We start from the raw sequence: 10,939 nt of genomic DNA on the forward strand, positions 1-10,939 counted from the left end.
CTGTGAGCTCCTCTTCCATTTCCCCTTCTCCCCGCGCTCGTTCCCGCATTCCAGCCGCCTTCTCACCGGAGCCGATTGCTCCTCGCCGCCGGCCATGGCGCTGCCGTGGCCAGGGTCACCCCAGCTAGCGCCCGAGCACGTTACCGAGTTCGCCGCCCTCCCAGGAGCCCACAGAGCCTTTCCGTTTCCCCTCTAGTGCACCGCAGCGCCGCGTTCGACCTTGGCCGAACTCCGGCGGCCACCTAGGTCGACGCCGGCGCCGATTCCGGCCGCCCCGACCCCAACCGACTCCACAGGAAGACGCGGCGCCCTCCCAGCTACCCGTAGAGCCTCTCCGCCGCCCGAATGGTCGCCGGAGGAGCGATCCCGAAGCCCTCCGCCGTGCCTGTTGCCGCCGGCGTTGAGCCGCCGGCCTGTTTGGGCCATTTGACCGGGGTTTGACCTCCCCCTGTGTCACTGACATGCGGGACCAGCCCGCCTAATTAATCTAGGTTAGTTTAAGTTAAAACGCTAACTAACCCAGTTAGTTAGGTTAGTCACTGACACGGAGGACCCACTGGTCAGTTTGACCTGGGCTGCCCGTTGACTCGCTTACGTCATGCTGACGTAGTGCTGACGCAGTAAATTCATTTTCTGAAATTATTTTAATTCTAAATATTCAGGAAATTCCAGAAAATGCCCTAAACTTCAATAAATCATAGAAAATTAACCGTAACTCCAAATTAAATAAATTATATATGAAAAATTATCAGAAAAATTCAAGGAATCCATATGTACCATTTTCATGCATGTTAGAACAACTTATAGCTGCTGTTTAGCACAAATCAATTAAATGGCATTTGAATATCCACATATGGAGTTTGAATTTGAATCTTGGATTCAAACCAACTTCATTTAATCTGGTTTTAGTTGCATTAGCCCAAAACACATTCATTTTGCCATGTCATGATCATGCATCATATTGTGCATTGCATTGATTGTGTTCCCTTCTGTGTTGCCGGTATTTGTCCCCTCTCGATAGACGTGATACCGATGATGTGATCGTTGACACTGATGAAGACTCAATGTTATCTTCAGAAGTGCCAGGCAAGCAAAACCCCCTTGTTCATTCCGATACAATCCTACTCTCTCGCTCCTGCTCTCTTTTAATGCATTAGAACAACACCGATTTTTCTGTTACTTGCTGCGGTAGCTGAACCCCTTTATCCTTTGCATGACCTGTCATTGCCACAGTAAATAGATGAAACCCACTAGCATGAGTAGGAGTTGTTTGAGCCCTGTTGTGCCTACTCATTCATGTTTGTTTGTCATGCCTGCTACTGCTTAGAGTTGAGTCAGGTCTGATTCATCGGGGATGAATCAGAGGTGTGTGAACATGTCCTACTGTGTGTGAGCTAAGTGTGTGAACACGTTTTGGTAAAGGTAGCGGTGAGAGGCCATGTAGGAGTACATGGTGGGTTGTCTCATTGCAGCCGTCCTCAGGAACTGAGTTCTGTGTTTGTGATCCATGATTCAGCTACTACCACGCATTGGGCCCGAAATCAATGGACCCTCTCGGCTTCTTAATCACCCTTGTCCTCTGTCCAGGAGTTGCAAGTAGTTTCTGGTGTTTGTAGTATGCTGGAGGCCGTGGACAGCGCTGACCGTAGGGGTGGGCTGTGATGCGGTAGGCACGTGGCCGGGTAAACCGGGCACCCGTTTGGTGTCACGGAACCCTGTACACATCGTTTGGGGCTGTGAGCGAAACTCCGGCCGGATCTCCTCATGGATGGAACCCGAATAGGCGATAAACCTGGACTAGAGACTTGAGTGTTTAGGCAGGCCATGGCCGACACCCACGTTGGGCTTCCGCTTGAAGGTTGCCGAGTACATGTCGTGTAAACGGCGGTAAGTGGTGAGAGCGTGTGTGAAGAAGTACACCCCTGCAGGGTTAACCTAATCTATTCGAATAGCCGTGTCCGCGGAAAAGGACTTCTGGGTTGCTTATATCAGTTCATAGACAAGTGAAAGTGGATACTCTAAAATACGCAAGATAAGTGTGAGTGCTATGGATGGCGTTCTCGTAGGGGGACGGGAGCGGATCCATAGTGGTGTATTGCTATGGTGATTATGTGGACTCGTGTGCGCCACCTCAAAAGAGTTACATTGCAGTCGTAGTTTAGGATAGCCACCGAGTCAAAGCTGGCTTGCTGCAGTTAAACCCCACCATCCCTTTGTTGATAATGATGCATATGTAGATAGTTCTGATGTAAGTCTTGCTGGGTACATTTGTACTCACGTTTGCCTATTTTATGTTTTTGCAGAGAGACTTCGGTCTCGCTAGTAGTTTCACGTGGACTTCGACGTTTAGCTTGATACCTCAGCTACGATCTTGTGCCCTCGGCAGGATCTGATAGATAGTCAGGCTTCTCAGCCTTTTTCATTTATAGTTGTCTGTACTCAGACATGATAGCTTCCGCTTGTGCTTTGACTTGTATGCTCTGAGTGTTGGGTCATGAGACCCATGTTTGCAATATCTCGCTCCTCGGAGCCTATTGAATAAACTACTTGAGTCGTAGAGTCATTTTGTGATGCCATGTTGTATTGCACATATCGAGCATATTGTGTGTATGTTATTGAAATGCTTGGTATGTGTGGGATCTGACCATCTAGTTGTTTATCTTTAGTAGCCTCTCTTACCGGGAAATGTCTCCTAGTGTTTCCACTGAGCCATGGTAGCTTGCTACTGCTCCGGAACACTTAGGCTGGCCGGCATGTGTCCTTCTTCGTTCCTGTGTCTGTCCCTTCGGGGAAATGTCACGCGATGAATACCGGAGTCCTGTTAGCCTGCTACAGCCCGGTTCACCGGAGTCCTGCTAGCCCAGTGCTACAGCCTGGATTCACTCGCTGATGACCGACACGTTCGATGCTGGGTCATGGATGCCTGTCCCTGTAAGTTTGTGCCACTTTGGGTTTACGACTAGCCATGTCAGCCCGGGCTCCTTATCATATGGATGCTAGCGACACTGTCATATACGTGTGCCAAAAGGCGCAAACGGTCCCGGGCAAAGGTAAGGCGACACCCGTGGGAATACCGTGCGTGAGGCCGCAAAGTGATATGAGATGTTACATGCTAGATCGATGTGGCATTGAGTCGGGGGCCTGACACGTGGTGACAATACTCTGCTTTCAGTTTTCCTCAACAGGGGAAGGGATAGAAATGTCAAGGCAGTAACGACTGCGATCACAAGAGATATGGAGTTCAGACCATTGAAACCGAAGACGACATGGAAGGAGATACCAAGGCTAGTCCACGGAAGGCCAGCAACAGTTGAAGGTTATTAAGCTTTTATTCCATTGAAAAGCTCGAGAGAGTAGGAAGCTCCTGCAGAGCACAATAACAGTAGGACAATAGCACTGTATCCTATTAGAGGAGAACAGGGCAAAACAACACATGGAGAGTGCATATGTGTTTTGCTAGCGTCAAATAATGTACCACTAGGTTATGGCATCATTGTCTTCAATCGACTTTGCTGAATTTTACCTGTAACTTGTTCAGATATTTGTGATGTGAATGAATTTATCTCCCAGATTTACTAGATAGTTGTGAGCATGAACACTTGTGGGTATATGAAGTATCCGCTGTTATTAATTTCAGAGGAGTGCAGCAGATGTTAACTTCTTCCTGCTGTTTGGCTCGTCTGTCACGGTGCATGTTTTACTGTGCAGCAGGTGTTAATTCTTTTCGAAAAATAAAGCAGGTGTTAATTAGCATATGGTTGAGCAATAATATGTAGCACGTCTTCCTCTGCAGCAAGTAGCTGGCAAACTGTCTGGCCGCAGAAGGAATGCCTTCTGGTGTGATGACGTGATTTTTGCTTGGCTGTCGTAAATTTGGACTGAATGGTGATTTCTTTCATGAGCTGTTTAGAACTGACTTTGTTTCATTCGGAGTAATGCAACTGTATAACTTACTGACGGTGTGATTGAGATTTGTGTTTTTATTACTTGTGGGCAGGCTAATTCAGGTTTCAGTTGATGGTTGCATACAGAAACTAAGCAGGGGTAAACGGTTTCTTTTCTCAAGGATTATTTTTTGTGTTTGGTATCTTTGCGGCCTCCTGCAGTCACTTGTCAGTGCCCTCTGCTTCTATTGCATTGTTTGGAATTCTCAACGAAGTCCTGAATAAAGTCCTTCTACAGCAGTCGCGGCTGCTGTGGGAAGCTGCCGCTGGTGACCATGGCCACCGAGGGCCCAGTCTCAATGCTATATACTCCCTCAGTTCCATAATGTAAAACGTTTTTTGACACTAGCTCCATAATATAAAATGTTTTTTAACACTACACTAGCGTCAAAAAACGTCTTACATTATGGAACGAAGGGAGTATGTCTGTATTAGCAACTAGTTAACATCAGACAGTATCCTTGTTTCTCCAATTAATTAACCTCAAGTCCTGAACGACTCGTGCTCTGTTGCCTGTTTTTTCTTTCTTTTCTAATAAAAGGAGGATGACCGCCGGCCTCTGCATCTGGGCGATGCATACGGCCACTTTATTAATTATTCTCACAAGACCTTACAAAGCCATACAACAGCAAGACTAAAGCCATCGTCTAAGCAACAACTGTCGTTACACCTATCCAATTGATGAAGGGGCGCAGATAGTCTGGGCCTAATTCCAAACAGACATCGCAGCTAAACCTAAACATCTAAGACCCGAGGTCCCAACCAGGACGCCTGCCGGGTATATGGGGCGCCTACTAGAGTCTGATGCACTCCTCAATCAGGACGCCTGCCGGCTATGAGGCCGCCGTAGCCACCTGCCACCAATCCATCTTCAGAGCTGTACTGTTGCATGAACCGTGCCAGGTCTCTCTGCCATCGACGCCACCATGACGCCCGATAGCGTCGTCCTCCTGCGCGAGTCCATCCTCCCACAGCAAACTCCGAATCTGCACTGCGCCACGCCGTCAAGATCCATCGCCATCAGTGTGTAGGATGAAGCACCGCTCCACCAAAGAATCGCTCCTCTGGTCCCTCGATCACGTGTGTACCTCGAAATGACGCCCCCAAGGGAGGACGACACCAGAGCGCCGTCGTCATCCGATCATCCGATCTGGGGGTTCCCCCGGAGGTAGCAGCGAGTGGCCGTGAACTTCTCCACGACGATGCCTTCAAGAAGGGAACGACGCAGATAGCCCCGCCACCGCCGGCCTTAGCAGGAGCCGAAGGCAAGTTTTCACCCAGATCAGTGCGAAGGGATCCAACTCTCGTGCCCGGGCCGCCGTCACCACCAGCACCACCAGGCAGACCCTGGAGTACCGGCATATCAGCAAGCAGCCGGCACCACCGCATCCAGATCGCCGGCCACGCCGGGCCGCCGCCATCCCTCGCGCCATCCGGGTCAAAGACGGAGCCGCCGACCGCGCACAGGGACCGCCGCCGCCTGCACACACCGGAGCGCCGCCGAGAGCCCAGCGCCCGCCACCGCTTGCCGAAGCCAACCGCCCGAGCACTAGCGCCACCATGGAGCCATCAGATCGGGGAGGAAGACGCGCGCCGACCACCCTCGCGGACCCCGCCACATGCCTGAGCGCCGGCGCCACCGCGGCGCCCTCAGATTGGGACGAGGAGGAGCCCGCGCGCTCGCCGCCCCACGCAGATCACGCCGCCGCCAGCACCGCAGCGACTCTTAGGAGGGGAGCCCCGCCCAGATCTGCCGGCGGCCCGACCTGCCGCCGAGCCGAGCGCCGCCGCGAGGGCCGGCCATCCCGCGCCGCCCAGGATCCTTGCGAGGGGGGAGGGAGCCCCGCCGCCGCCGACGCACGCGCGGGCTTTGCCCGGCGGCGTCCCGTGGTGGCGGCGAGGGAGAAGGGAGGCGAGAAAGGGGAGCGGCGGCGGCAATCTAGGGTTCCGCCCGGGCCGCTCGCGGGAGCGGCACGGGGGACGGGGGATGTCCCTGTGCTTAAAAAACGAATCTTGAAAAAAATGCATGTGTAGATCAGATTTCATGCATAAAGGAAACTTAAAGCTGATTGCTTGGCCAATCGCCAAACTGAGATGAATATTTCTGCACTTTTGGCTCGGCAAAAGTGTTTGGCCGCAGAAGAAAAACCTGTTGCTAATGCGGTACAGCTCTACAGCAGAGACATGAGGGATTTCACGCCACGGCCACCGGATCCGTTGCCTACACTGCGCTGGGCGGCGTCTTTCTCCACCGCCGGACTGGATGGCTCGCAGGAGTGGCAGGATGGATCTCTCTACCTTGATCGACCTGGCCTATGCTTCCTCCGGAATGGCGACGGCAAGATCGTGGAGGGGCGACATCTGCGGTCCGGCGAGAGGATCCAAAGCGGGAGTGAGATGGTGCTTCTCGACTGCATCGTCCGTGTCGGCGTCCGTGTCTATCCGGATCGGCGGCGTCTTACACTGGCGCCGGGTGCCCTATCACCGATGTCGCGGTCACCCTCGGCGTCTCTCTCCCCGCCGAGCTCTGGATCGCGATTTGAGCCATTAACCGACATCGATGAGGAGGCGGGCGAGGTCTCGGAACCGGGTCGTTTGGTCAATGAGATGGTGGATACTGTACTCGCCGGTGATGTTGTTGGAGGCTGTGTCGATCTTTCGGAGGGACCCTGGTCGGTAGTGCGGCCGAGGAGGAAGAAGACGGATTCGGAGCTTCTGCAGGAGTTCTGGAACGACGTGGGATTCCCTACGCCGGCGTCCAGGACGTGGGAGCGGGGCAGCTGCAGTTCAGCAAAGGTAGAGAAAGTTCTTGCTAACGATTGTTCGCTTCTATTCAGGGATGGGACGCGTGCTGGAGCAGCTGCTTCACCGGACGTGCAGCGGCCGCCGCCGGCTCCGGCGCAGCTGCGTCGAGGGGTCTGCATCAGGCCATGGAAGGGGCCTCTGCCGCGGCCCAGGATAACGCCGCCGCCGGCGTTGGCTGCGTTCCTGCCGGTCTGCCGAGCGGGTGCGTCGTCGTCGGCGGTGACCGGTCAAACGGAAGAAACGGGCGCTGCTGCTGTTCAAACGACGCCGCATCGGGCTGCATGCGTTGATGATCGCGTTGATTGCGCGGACGTTCAATCCAAGCTGCACCGAACTACGAACCTGCTGCAGGCTCATGGGCCCAGCGAGAGATTGGCCACACAGGCCGCGCGTATGGGCCGTACGCTGAGGAGGGCGGACATGTTCCAGCACGGGGTCCTGCGGCGCCCTAGCCTCGTCTGCGGGGTTTCGCATCTTCACTGCTCGTCTTCCCCGCCGCCGCTTTCCTACGCTACGGTGTTGCGCCGACCAACGCCTCAAATGGCTGGCCGGAATGGCAACCCGCCCAAGGGGGCTCAGCCGGTGGGACAAGCAACTGCAAGCCCCGGACTCTCTGCCGGCTTTGGCGTCGCCGCCGGCCCTATGAGTTTTGGTGCGTCGCTGGCTTCAAGCTCCAACGCTCCTCCTTCCATCCAGCGGGTCACGGCCTCGGCACCGCCGCCGGTCGTTTTCGGTGCCGCCAACCAGCCTGCCCCCGAGGGCCCCCCCTGCTCGCCGCCACAAGAACAAGCGCAAGGGAGGACGTCGTGATGCCGCTACTGCTGGTGCCGTCCCTCCGGCTGCGCGCCCTTCGCAGACGTTCCCGCCTCCAGCCGTGGTGGCAGATCCGGAGGCTCAGAATCAAGATTCCCGCGACATCAATACGGTGGCTTTGACCACTGTTGACGCTACCGGACATGTGCCGAAGAATAAAAGAACTGGCCTTTGGTGTTTCAAATGCAGAACAAAAAATCATCTCTCCAAAGATTGCACGGTCATTCACTACTGTCACATTTGCAACAATAACAAGCACCCGTTGCATCATTGTACTGTTCTCAAGCAACCAAGGCCTACTGCATCGCTTGGTGGATGCGGTTTGGTTAACGCAATGTTCGTGCATTTATTGGACTAGTTGTTCAAGGAGCATCTTGCGCCACCAACTTTGCCGACTGCATTGGTTATAATTTCTGGTGGTTCTTTATCAGCTGCGGTAGTGGAGGCCGAGGTCGCTAAGATCGCCTCGGTCCAGACCTCATGGAAGTGGGAAGCTGTCCCTCATGGAGCCAATAATTTCTTAGTTTCCTTCCCGTCCTTGGAGATTTTGCAGCGTGTGGCAGCTTTTGAGTACAATGTCAAATCCCATGACGTGAAGATTGCTTTTAGTGAATGGAAAGTTGAGGCGGCTCCATCACTACTTCCTCTGCAGCCAGTTTGGGTTCATGTCACAGGTGTCCCGCCACCTCTCCGCCATTTCCTTGGTCTGTGGGCAGTAGGATCAGTTATTGGTGCCACGCAGGATGTTGACTTAGTTTCCTTGCGCCGCCATGGTCTTGTGCGAATCCAAGTGGCTGTTCACTCCTTGGATATCTTCTCCAAGAAGGATGGGTCTGATGAAGCCTCGGTCTCCTCTGATGTTTATGTCAAGCTCAACGGATATGCATTTCGGTTTGTACTGGAGGAGGATGATTTCGTCCCCAATGCTGACTTTATTCCGCGGATTTGGGAGCATCACGATGACGGGCATGACGATGGTGCTAACCATGACGAGGATATGCCAGACAGGGAAGCAAGCAAGAGACCAAAAGGCGCCCATTATGATTGTGGAAGTATGGTGTCGGGGCCTCAAACAACCACCGTTCCCATGCAGACTTCTCAGTTGAGCTATGACTTCGTTACACTTCCACACCAAACCAATAAAGTGGAAAACTTTGCTCTTGATGTGCCAGTATCAGCTCGAGTGCAACCCACGACGACCTCTACTTGTGAAGTGCTGCGATCGGACGTTGATCCTTCAGTACAGAGAACTACTCTGCTGCATGTGCACGCGGCGGCTACATCGCCCATGCGAGCGGCTGTGGAGGCGCCGTTTGGAGGGAGTGCAAAACATCCATCCATGGACGTGCATGGGGATGCTGCGGAGGCTTGCATGCATGCATGTGCTCCCATGCGTGATGTGCATGGGGCGGCTGCTCATGTGTGCATGGCACAGGTGCGCAAGGATGATAGTGCATTTGCACCGCATGATGCTGATGCAGCGACTAAGTTTTTTTACCGGGACCGGTACCTACCGGTCCAACATCCACCATTGCTGCTGTTTTGGAGATTCGTGCCCCCTTTTGTTGTATAAGAGACATGGATAGAATACACAGGAATACATGTGAACATTTGCATGCACTTGTCAGCTTTTGTCAGAAGAGAGAAAAAATGTACGACAAGACCAGTTGCATGCAAGTTAAATATTCCCTCTCTCTCCATCAAAATACTTTCATTTAATTTCATTGTGAAATTTTGGATCATGGATATCTTTTTAATAACAACTCCTATTTTGAATTTTTTTATATATTTGAATTCCTAACAAGAAGAGCTTCAGAACAAGATCAATTATGGATACATTCGAACTAGCTTTAATTTAGCGGACTTTTAAAAACATATTTCACTAAAATTGAAAAACATATTTCACTCATATTGAAAAGCATATTTCACTCATTTAAAAAATAGGAATTCACTCATTTGAAAAGACAGATTTCACACATTAAAAAAACATATTTCATCTGTTTTAAAAACATGATTCCATTCATTTCGAAAACTGAGTCACTCATTTTATATTACAGATTTCACCGCTTTAAAATCATGCATGCTTATTTAAATTTTATAGTTTCATATTTCACTTGCAACTATATTTCCTAAATATCAGTTTCACAATCAGGAGTAAGCAGCTTCACGAACATAACCAATTTCACACATTGGAACAATCTATTTCATAAAATTGGTTTCATTGAATTCAAAAGACCTATTTCAGTTAATTGAAATAACTCATTTCATAAAACTAATTTCACTCATTACAAAATATATCTCAAAAACTAATTCCACTTTGTATTTATGAAATATATTCAAATGTATTTCAATCAACTCAAAAGTTAGTTTCAAACGTTTGAAAAAAAATTAACTTGAAATAAGTGACATTTAAATGAAATAAAAAAAAATTCACTCGCTTCATAAAATACATTTCGCTCATTTATAAAAAAAATGAAATAATCGCATGTTTTAAAATAACTAGTTTCACATTTTTCTAAATTACAAGTTAAACATATTTCACAATGAAATTTGTTTCATATGCATATTTCACTCATCTTTTTTAGTTGATTTAAAATAACAATTCACTCATTTAAAAAATATGAATTCACTCATTTGAAAAGACATATTTCACACATCAAATAAACATATTTCATCCGTTTTAAAAACAAGATTCCATTCATTTCAAAAACTGACTCACTCATTTTATATTACAGATTTTCACTGCTTTAAAATAATGCATGCATATTTAAATTCTATAGTTTCATATTTCACTTGCAATTATATTTCCTAAATATCAGTTTCACAATCAGGAGTAAGCAGCTTCACGAACATAATCAATTTCACACATTGGAACAATCTATTTCTTAAAATTGGTTTCATTCAATTCAGAAGACCTATTTCAGTTAATTGAAATAACTCATTTTGTAAAACTGATTTCACTCATTACAAAATATATCTCAAAAACTAATTCCACTTTGTATTTATGAAATATATTCAAATGTATTTCAATCAACTCAAAAGTTAGTTTCAAACGTTTGAAATATAAATTTTAACTTGAAATAAGTGACATTTAAATGAAATGAAAAACAATTTCACTCGCTTCATAAAATAGATCGCTCATTTATAAAAAATTGAAATAATCGCATGTTTTAAAATAACTAGTTTCACATTTTTCTAAATTACAAGTTAAACATATTTCACAATGAAGTTTGTTTCATATGCATATTTCACTCATCTTTTTTAGTTGATTCAAAATAACAATTCACTCATTGAAAAAATATGAATTCACTCATTTGAAAAGACAGATTTCACACATTAAAAAAACATATTTCATCTGTTTTAAAAACATGATTCCA

This window comes from Triticum aestivum, chromosome 1B, assembly GCF_018294505.1.
Source record: "Triticum aestivum cultivar Chinese Spring chromosome 1B, IWGSC CS RefSeq v2.1, whole genome shotgun sequence".
Classification (NCBI taxonomy): Eukaryota; Viridiplantae; Streptophyta; class Magnoliopsida; order Poales; family Poaceae; genus Triticum; species Triticum aestivum.